This window comes from Triticum aestivum, unplaced genomic scaffold (assembly GCF_018294505.1).
Source record: "Triticum aestivum cultivar Chinese Spring unplaced genomic scaffold, IWGSC CS RefSeq v2.1 scaffold54592, whole genome shotgun sequence".
Classification (NCBI taxonomy): Eukaryota; Viridiplantae; Streptophyta; class Magnoliopsida; order Poales; family Poaceae; genus Triticum; species Triticum aestivum.
The window spans coordinates 94,401-102,709 of NW_025228115.1; the positions used below are offsets into that span (position 1 = coordinate 94,401).

At 47.4% G+C, this 8,309-nt stretch overlaps 17 non-coding genes across 17 annotated transcripts; all 17 read left to right on the forward strand.

Moving 5' to 3' along the window:
* The first annotated feature begins 65 nt into the window (after nucleotides 1-65).
* Nucleotides 66-184, forward strand: LOC123173247 (5S ribosomal RNA). The gene has a single exon (XR_006486032.1). It is a non-coding gene; the product is annotated as a 5S ribosomal RNA (ribosomal RNA).
* A 370-nt stretch (nucleotides 185-554) lies between these two features.
* LOC123173142 (5S ribosomal RNA) lies at nucleotides 555-673 on the forward strand. Its single transcript, XR_006485933.1, has one exon. It is a non-coding gene; the product is annotated as a 5S ribosomal RNA (ribosomal RNA).
* A 373-nt stretch (nucleotides 674-1,046) lies between these two features.
* LOC123173426 (5S ribosomal RNA) lies at nucleotides 1,047-1,165 on the forward strand. Its single transcript, XR_006486198.1, has one exon. It is a non-coding gene; the product is annotated as a 5S ribosomal RNA (ribosomal RNA).
* A 372-nt stretch (nucleotides 1,166-1,537) lies between these two features.
* On the forward strand, nucleotides 1,538-1,656 carry LOC123173121 (5S ribosomal RNA). Its single transcript, XR_006485914.1, has one exon. It is a non-coding gene; the product is annotated as a 5S ribosomal RNA (ribosomal RNA).
* A 370-nt stretch (nucleotides 1,657-2,026) lies between these two features.
* Nucleotides 2,027-2,145, forward strand: LOC123173154 (5S ribosomal RNA). The gene has a single exon (XR_006485944.1). It is a non-coding gene; the product is annotated as a 5S ribosomal RNA (ribosomal RNA).
* Nucleotides 2,146-2,514: 369 nt separating this feature from the next.
* LOC123173085 (5S ribosomal RNA) lies at nucleotides 2,515-2,633 on the forward strand. The gene has a single exon (XR_006485879.1). It is a non-coding gene; the product is annotated as a 5S ribosomal RNA (ribosomal RNA).
* A 373-nt stretch (nucleotides 2,634-3,006) lies between these two features.
* LOC123173326 (5S ribosomal RNA) lies at nucleotides 3,007-3,125 on the forward strand. Its single transcript, XR_006486106.1, has one exon. It is a non-coding gene; the product is annotated as a 5S ribosomal RNA (ribosomal RNA).
* Nucleotides 3,126-3,496: 371 nt separating this feature from the next.
* LOC123173258 (5S ribosomal RNA) lies at nucleotides 3,497-3,615 on the forward strand. Its single transcript, XR_006486043.1, has one exon. It is a non-coding gene; the product is annotated as a 5S ribosomal RNA (ribosomal RNA).
* A 369-nt stretch (nucleotides 3,616-3,984) lies between these two features.
* Nucleotides 3,985-4,103, forward strand: LOC123173028 (5S ribosomal RNA). The gene has a single exon (XR_006485825.1). It is a non-coding gene; the product is annotated as a 5S ribosomal RNA (ribosomal RNA).
* Nucleotides 4,104-4,474: 371 nt separating this feature from the next.
* Nucleotides 4,475-4,593, forward strand: LOC123173361 (5S ribosomal RNA). Its single transcript, XR_006486140.1, has one exon. It is a non-coding gene; the product is annotated as a 5S ribosomal RNA (ribosomal RNA).
* Nucleotides 4,594-4,964: 371 nt separating this feature from the next.
* On the forward strand, nucleotides 4,965-5,083 carry LOC123173230 (5S ribosomal RNA). Its single transcript, XR_006486016.1, has one exon. It is a non-coding gene; the product is annotated as a 5S ribosomal RNA (ribosomal RNA).
* A 370-nt stretch (nucleotides 5,084-5,453) lies between these two features.
* Nucleotides 5,454-5,572, forward strand: LOC123173303 (5S ribosomal RNA). The gene has a single exon (XR_006486086.1). It is a non-coding gene; the product is annotated as a 5S ribosomal RNA (ribosomal RNA).
* A 371-nt stretch (nucleotides 5,573-5,943) lies between these two features.
* Nucleotides 5,944-6,062, forward strand: LOC123173202 (5S ribosomal RNA). The gene has a single exon (XR_006485989.1). It is a non-coding gene; the product is annotated as a 5S ribosomal RNA (ribosomal RNA).
* A 368-nt stretch (nucleotides 6,063-6,430) lies between these two features.
* LOC123173318 (5S ribosomal RNA) lies at nucleotides 6,431-6,549 on the forward strand. The gene has a single exon (XR_006486099.1). It is a non-coding gene; the product is annotated as a 5S ribosomal RNA (ribosomal RNA).
* A 372-nt stretch (nucleotides 6,550-6,921) lies between these two features.
* LOC123173356 (5S ribosomal RNA) lies at nucleotides 6,922-7,040 on the forward strand. Its single transcript, XR_006486135.1, has one exon. It is a non-coding gene; the product is annotated as a 5S ribosomal RNA (ribosomal RNA).
* A 371-nt stretch (nucleotides 7,041-7,411) lies between these two features.
* Nucleotides 7,412-7,530, forward strand: LOC123173330 (5S ribosomal RNA). The gene has a single exon (XR_006486110.1). It is a non-coding gene; the product is annotated as a 5S ribosomal RNA (ribosomal RNA).
* A 416-nt stretch (nucleotides 7,531-7,946) lies between these two features.
* Nucleotides 7,947-8,065, forward strand: LOC123173419 (5S ribosomal RNA). The gene has a single exon (XR_006486191.1). It is a non-coding gene; the product is annotated as a 5S ribosomal RNA (ribosomal RNA).
* Nucleotides 8,066-8,309: the final 244 nt, after the last annotated feature.

The following is an 8,309-nucleotide window of genomic DNA, read 5'->3' on the forward strand; positions in this document are numbered from 1 at the left end:
ACAATCATCTTTGCAGTGGACCTGGGAGTGGCAAGCATAAGGGACGAAGGCGGGGGTAACATGTCGGATGCGATCATACCAGCACTAAAGCACCGGATCCCATCAGAACTCCGTAGTTAAGCGTGATTTGGCGAGAGTAGTACTAGGATGGGTGACCTCCTGGGAAGTCCTCGTGTTGCATTCCCTTTTTAATTATTTTTTGCGGCTCGTGACAAACATATCGCATGTGCGCGATATATATTAACCCCGTTATATTATTTTTGACATTTACGATATGTTTTAGCTCGCTGCTCATTGGTCACGCGTCTAGAGGCGGTTTTGTGGCGCGAGGAGCGCGTTCTGAAAGGGGTAAAAAAATAAGTGTTGCTGCGGTATAGAGGGTGGGGTGGAAACCGTGGTAAACTCGTCTCCGTGTTTGAGGGGGGGAGTAAGTAGTATATATAGGGCATTATCCATTATTAGGCAACGGTTGTAATGGTAGTAACAATGGCAATCATCTTTGCAGTGGACCTGGGAGTGGCAAGCATAAGGGACGAAGGCGGGGGTAACATGTAGGATGCGATCATACCAGCACTAAAGCACCGGATCCCATTAGAACTCCGAAGTGAAGCGTGCTTGGGTGAGAGTAGTACTAGGATGGGTGACCTCCTGGGAAGTCCTTGTGTTGCATTCCCTTTTTAATTATTTTTTGCGCGTCGTGACAAACATATCGCATGTGCGCGATATATATTAACCCCGTTATATTATTTTTGACATTTGCGATATGTTTTAGCTCGCTGCTCATTGGTCACGCGTCTAGAGGCGGCATTGTGGCGCGAGGAGCGCGTTCTGAAAGGGGTAAAAAAATACGTGTTGCTGCGGTATAGAGGGAGGGGTGGAAACCGTGGTAAACTCGTCTCCGTGTTTGAGGGGGGGGGGAGTAAGTAGTATATATAGGGCATTATCCATTATTAGGCAACGGTTGTAATGGTAGTAAGAATGACAATCATCTTTGCAGTGGACCTGGGAGTGGCAAGCATAAGGGACGAAGGCGGGGGTAACATGTCGGATGCGATCATACCAGCACTAAAGCACCGGATCCCATCAGAACTCCGTAGTTAAGCGTGCTTGGGCGAGAGTAGTACTAGGATGGGTGACCTCCTGGGAAGTCCTTGTGTTGCATTCCCTTTTTAATTATTTTTTGCGCCTCCTGACAAACATATCGCATGTGCGCGATATATATTAACCCCGTTATATTATTTTTGACATTTGTGATATGTTTTAGCTCGCTGCTCATTGGTCACGCGTCTAGAGGCGGCTTTGTGGCGCGAGGAGAGCGTTCTGAAAGGGGTAAAAAATACGTGTTGCTGCGGTATAGAGGGAGGGGTGGAAACCGTGGTAAACTCGTCTCCGTGTTTGAGGGGGGGGAGTAAGTAGGATATATATAGGGCATTATCTATTATTAGGCAACGGTTGTAATGGTAGTAATAATGACAATCATCTTTGCAGTGGACCTGGGAGTGGCAAGCATAAGGGACGAAGGCGGGGGTAACATGCCGGATGCGATCATACCAGCACTAAAGCACCGGATCCCATCAGAACTCCGTAGTTAAGCGTGCTTTGGCGAGAGTAGTACTAGGATGGGTGACCTCCTGGGAAGTCCTCGTGTTGCATTCCCTTTTTAATTATTTTTTGCGGCTCGTGACAAACATATCGCATGTGCGCGATATATATTAACCCCGTTATATTATTTTTGACATTTGCGATATATTTTAGCTCGCTGCTCATTGGTCACGCGTCTAGAGGCGGCTTTGTGGCGCGAGGAGCGCGTTCTGAAAGGGGTTAAAAAATACGTGTTGCTGCGGTATATAGGGAGGGGTGGAAACCGTGGTAAACTCGTCTCCGTGTTTGAGGGGGGGAGTAAGTAGTATATATAGGGCATTATCCATTATTAGGCAACGGTTGTAATGGTAGTAAGAATGACAATCATCTTTGCAGTGGACCTGGGAGTGGCAAGCATAAGGGACGAAGGCGGGGATAACATGTCGGATGCGATCATGCCAGCACTAAAGCACCGGATCCCATCAGAACTCCAAAGTTAAGCGTGCTTGGGCGAGCGTAGTACTAGGATGGGTGACCTCCTGGGAAGTCCTCGTGTTGCATTCCCTTTTTAATTATTTTTTGCGCCTCGTGACAAACATATCGCATGTGCGCGATATATATTAACCCCGTTATATTATTTTTGACATTTGCCATATGTTTTAGCTCGCTGCTCATTGGCACGCGTCTAGAGGCGGCTTTGTGGCGCGAGGAGCGCGTTCTGAAAGGGGTAAAAAAATACGTGTTGCTGCGGTATAGAGGGTGGGGTGGAAACCGTGGTAAACTCGTCTCCGTGTTTGAGGGGGGGAGTAAGTAGTATATATAGGGCATTATCCATTATTAGGCAACGGTTGTAATGGTAGTAAGAATGGCAATCATCTTTGCAGTCGACCTGGGAGTGGCAAGCATAAGGGACGAAGGCGGGGGTAACATGTAGGATGCGATCATACCAGCACTAAAGCACCGGATCCCATCAGAACTCCGTAGTTAAGCGTGCTTGGGCGAGAGTAGTACTAGGATGGGTGACCTCCTGGGAAGTCCTCGTGTTGCACTCCCTTTTTAATTATTTTTTGCGCGTCGTGACAAACATATCGCATGTGCGCGATATATATTAACCCCGTTATATTATTTTTGACATTTGCGATATGTTTTAGCTCGCTGCTCATTGGTCACGCGTCTAGAGGCGGCTTTGTGGCGCGAGGAGCGCGTTCTGAAAGGGGTAAAAAAATACGTGTTGCTGCGGTATAGAGGGAGGGGTGGAAACCGTGGTAAACTCGTCTCCGTGTTTGAGGGGGGGGGGAGTAAGTAGTATATATAGGGCATTATCTATTATTAGGCAACGGTTGTAATGGTAGTAAGAATGACAATCATCTTTGCAGTGGACCTGGGAGTGGCAAGCATAAGGGACGAAGGCGGGGGTAACATGTCGGAAGCGATCATAGCAGCACTAAAGCACCGGATCCCATCAGAACTCCGAAGTTAAGCGTGCTTGGGTGAGAGTAGTACTAGGATGGGTGACCTCCTGGGAAGTCCTCGTGTTGAATTCCATTTTTACTTATTTTTTGTGCCTCGTGACAAACATATCGCATGTGCGCGATATATATTAATCCCGTTATATTATTTTTGACATTTGCGATATGTTTTAGCTCGCTGCTCATTGGTCACGCGTCTAGAGGCGGTTTTGTGGCGCGAGGAGCGCGTTTTGAAAGGTGTAAAAAAATACGTGTTGCTGCGGTATAGAGGGAGGTGTGGAAACCGTGGTAAACTCGTCTCCGTGTTTGAGGGGGGTGAGTAAGTAGTATATATAGGGCATTATCCATTATTAGGCAACGGTTGTAATGGTAGTAAGAATGGCAATCATCTTTGAAGTGGACCTGGGAGTGGCAAGCATAAGGGACGAAGGCGGGGGTAACATGTCGGATGCGATCATACCAGCACTAAATGACCGGATCCCATCAGAACTCCGAAGTTAAGCGTGCCTGGGCGAGAGTAGTACTAGGATGGGTGACCTCCTGGAAAATCCTCGTGTTGCATTCCCTTTTTAATTATTTTTTGCGCCTCGTGACAAACATATCGCATGTGCGCGATATATATTAACCCCGTTATATTATTTTTGACATTTGCGATATGTTTTAGCTCGCTGCACATTGGCACGCGTCTAGAGGCGGCTTTGTGGCGCGAGGAGCGCGTTCTGAAAGGGGTAAAAAAATACGTGTTGCTGCGGTATAGAGGGTGGGGTGGAAACCGTGGTAAACTCGTCTCCGTGTTTGAGGGGGGGAGTAAGTAGTATATATAGGGCATTATCCATTATTAGGCAACGGTTGTAATGGTAGTAAGAATGGCAATCATCTTTGCAGTGGACCTGGGAGTGGCAAGCATAAGGGACGAAGGCGGGGGTAACATGTAGGATGCGATCATACCAGCACTAAAGCACCGGATCCCATCAGAACTCCGTAGTTAAGCGTGCTTGGGCGAGAGTAGTACTAGGATGGGTGACCTCCTGGGAAGTCCTTGTGTTGCATTCCCTTTTTAATTATTTTTTGCGCGTCGTGACAAACATATCGCATGTGCGCGATATATATTAACCCCGTTATATTATTTTTGACATTTGCGATATGTTTTAGCTCGCTGCTCATTGGTCACGCGTCTAGAGGCGGCATTGTGGCGCGAGGAGCGCGTTCTGAAATGGGTAAAAAAATACGTGTTGCTGCGGTATAGAGGGAGGGGTGGGAACCGTGGTAAACTCGTCTCCGTGTTTGAGGGGGGGGAGTAAGTAGTATATATAGGGCATTATCCATTATTAGGCAACGGTTGTAATGGTAGTAAGAATGACAATTATCTTTGCAGTGGACCTGGGAGTGGCAAGCATAAGGGACGAAGGCGGGGGTAACATGTCGGAAGTGATCATAGCAGCACTAAAGCACCGGATCCCATCAGAACTCCGAAGTTAAGCGTGCTTGGGTGAGAGTAGTACTAGGATGGGTGACCTCCTGGGAAGTCCTCGTGTTGAATTCCATTTTTACTTATTTTTTGTGCCTCGTGACAAACATATCGCATGTGCGCGATATATATTAATCCCGTTATATTATTTTTGACATTTGCGATATGTTTTAGCTCGCTGCTCATTGGTCACGCGTCTAGAGGCGGTTTTGTGGCGCGAGGAGCGCGTTTTGAAAGGTGTAAAAAAATACGTGTTGCTGCGGTATAGAGGGGGGTGTGGAAACCGTGGTAAACTCGTCTCCGTGTTTGAGGGGGGGGAGTAAGTAGTATATATAGGGCATTATCCATTATTAGGCAACGGTTGTAATGGTAGTAAGAATGGCAATCATCTTTGAAGTGGACCTGGGAGTGGCAAGCATAAGGGACGAAGGCGGGGGTAACATGTCGGATGCGATCATACCAGCACTAAATGACCGGATCCCATCAGAACTCCGAAGTTAAGCGTGCTTGGGCGAGAGTAGTACTAGGATGGGTGACCTCCTGGAAAATCCTCGTGTTGCATTCCCTTTTTAATTATTTTTTGCGCCTCGTGACAAACATATCGCATGTGCGCGATATATATTAACCCCGTTATATTATTTTTGATATTTGCGATATGTTTTAGCTCGCTGCTCATTGGCACGCGTCTAGAGGCGGCTTTGTGGCGCGAGGAGCGCGTTCTGAAAGGGGTAAAAAAAATACGTGTTGCTGCGGTATAGAGGGTGGGGTGGAAACCGTGGTAAACTCGTCTCCGTGTTTGAGGGGGGGAGTAAGTAGTATATATAGGGCATTATCCATGATTAGGCAACGGTTGTAATGGTAGTAAGAATGGCAATCATCTTTGCAGTGGACCTGGGAGTGGCAAGCATAAGGGACGAAGGCGGGGGTAACATGTAGGATGCGATCATACCAGCACTAAAGCACCGGATCCCATCAGAACTCCGAAGTGAAGCGTGCTTGGGCGAGAGTAGTACTAGGATGGGTGACCTCCTGGGAAGTCCTCGTGTTGCATTCCCTTTTTAATTATTTTTTGCGCGTCGTGACAAACATATCGCATGTGCGCGATATATATTAACCCCGTTATATTATTTTTGACATTTGCGATATGTTTTAGCTCGCTGCTCATTGGTCACGCGTCTAGAGGCGGCATTGAGGCGCGAGGAGCGCGTTCTGAAAGGGGTAAAAAAATACGTGTTGCTGCGGTATAGAGGGAGGGGTGGAAACCGTGGTAAACTCGTCTCCGTGTTTGAGGGGGGGGAGTAAGTAGTATATATAGGGCATTATCCATTATTAGGCAATGGTTGTAATGGTAGTAAGAATGACAATCATCTTTGCAGTGGACCTGGGAGTGGCAAGCATAAGGGACGAAGGCGGGGGTAACATGTGGGATGCGATCATAGCAGCACTAAAGCACCGGATCCCATCAGAACTCCGAAGTTAAGCGTGCTTGAGTGAGAGTAGTACTAGGATGGGTGACCTCCTGGGAAGTCCTCGTGTTGCGTTCCCTTTTTAATTATTTTTTGCGCCTCGTGACAAACATATCGCATGTGCGCGATATATATTAACCCCGTTATATTATTTTTGACATTTGCGATATGTTTTAGCTCGCTGCTCATTGGTCACGCGTCTAGAGGCGGCTTTGTGGCGCGAGGAGCGCGTTCTGAAAGGGGTAAAAAATACGTGTTGCTGCGGTATAGAGGGAGGGGTGGAAACCGTGGTAAACTCGTCTCCGTGTTTGAGGGGGGGGGAAGTAGTATATATAGGGCATTATCCATTATTAGGCAACGGTTGTAATGGTAGTAAGAATGACAATCATCTTTGTAGTGGACCTGGGAATGGCAAGCATAAGGGACGAAGGCGGGGGTAACATGTCGGATGCGATCATACCAGCACTAAACCACCGGATCCCATCAGAACTCCGAAGTTAAGCGTGCTTGGGCGAGAGTAGTACTAGGATGGGTGAACTCCTGGGAAGTCCTTGTCTTGTATTCCATTTTTACTTATTTTTTGTGCCTCGTGAGAAACATATCGCATGTGCGCGATATATATTAATCCCGTTATATTATTTTTGACATTTGCGATATGTTTTAGCTCGCTGCTCATTGGTCACGCGTCTAGAGGCGGTTTTGTGGCGCGAGGAGCGCGTTCTGAAAGGGGTAAAAAAATACTTGTTGCTGCGGTATACAGGGAGGGTGGAAACCGTGGTAAACTCGTCTCCGTGTTTGAGGGGGGGGGGAGTAAGTAGTATATATAGGGCATTATCCATTATTAGGCAACGGTTGTAATGGTAGTAAGAATGACAATCATCTTTGCAGTGGACCTGGGAGTGGCAAGCATAAGGGACGAAGGCGGGGGCAACATATCGGATGCGATCATACCATCCGTAAAGCACCGGATCCCATAAGAACTCCGAAGTTAAGCGTGCTTGGACGAGAGTAGTACTAGGATGGGTGACCTCCTGGGAAGTCCTCGTGTTGCATTCCCTTTTTAATTATTTTTTGCGCCTCATGACAAACATATCACATGTGCGCGATATATATTAACCCCGTTATATTATTTTTGACATTTGCGATATGTTTTAGCTCGCTGCTCATTGCTCATGCGTCTAGAGGCGGCTTTGTGGCGCGAGGAGCGCGTTCTGAAAGGGGTAAAAAATACGTGTTGCTGCGGTATAGAGGGAGGGGTGGAAACCGTGGTAAACTCGTCTCCGTGTTTGAGGGGGGGGGAGTAAGTAGTATATATAGGGCATTATCCATTATTAGGCAACGGTTGTAATGGTAGTAAGAATGACAATCATCTTTGCAGTGGACCTGGGAGTGGCAAGCATAAGGGACGAAGGCGGGGGTAACATGTGGGATGCGATCATAGCAGCACTAAAGCACCGGATCCCATCAGAACTCCGAAGTTAAGCGTGCTTGGGTAAGAGTAGTCCTAGGATGGGTGACCTCGTGGGAAGTCCTCGTGTTGCATTCCCTTTTTAATTATTTTTTGCGCCTCGTGACAAACATATCCCATGTGCGCGATATATATTAACCCCGTTATATTATTTTTGACATTTGCGATATGTTTTAGCTCGCTGCTCATTGGTCACGCGTCTAGAGGCGGCTTTGTGGCGCGAGGAGCGCGTTCTGAAAGGGGTAAAAAAATACTTGTTGCTGCGGTATAGAGGGAGGGGAAAGGGGTAAAAAAATACTTGTTGCTGCGGTATAGAGGGAGGGGTGGAAACCGTGGTAAACTCGTCTCCGTGTTTGAGGGGGGGGGAGTAAGTAGTATATATAGGGCATTATCCATTATTAGGCAACGGTTGTAATGGTAGTAAGAATGACAATCATCTTTGCAGTGGACGTGGGAGTGGCAAGCATAAGGGACGAAGGCGGGGGTAACATGTCGGATGCGATCATACCAGCACTAAAGCACCGGATCCCATCAGAACTCCGTAGTTAAGCGTGCTTGGGCGAGAGTAGTACTGGGATGGGTGACCTCTTGGGAAGTCCTCGTGTTGCATTCCATTTTTACTTATTTTTTGTGCCTCGTGACAAACATATCGCATGTGCGCGATATATATTAATCCCGTTATATTATTTTTGACATTTGCGATATGTTTTAGCTCGCTGCTCATTGGTCACGCGTCTAGAGGCGGTTTTGTGGCACGAGGAGCGCGTTTTGAAAGGTGTAAAAAAATACGTGTTGCTGCGGTATAGAGGGAGGGGTGGAAACCGTGGTAAACTCGTCTCCGTGTTTGAGGGGGGGGG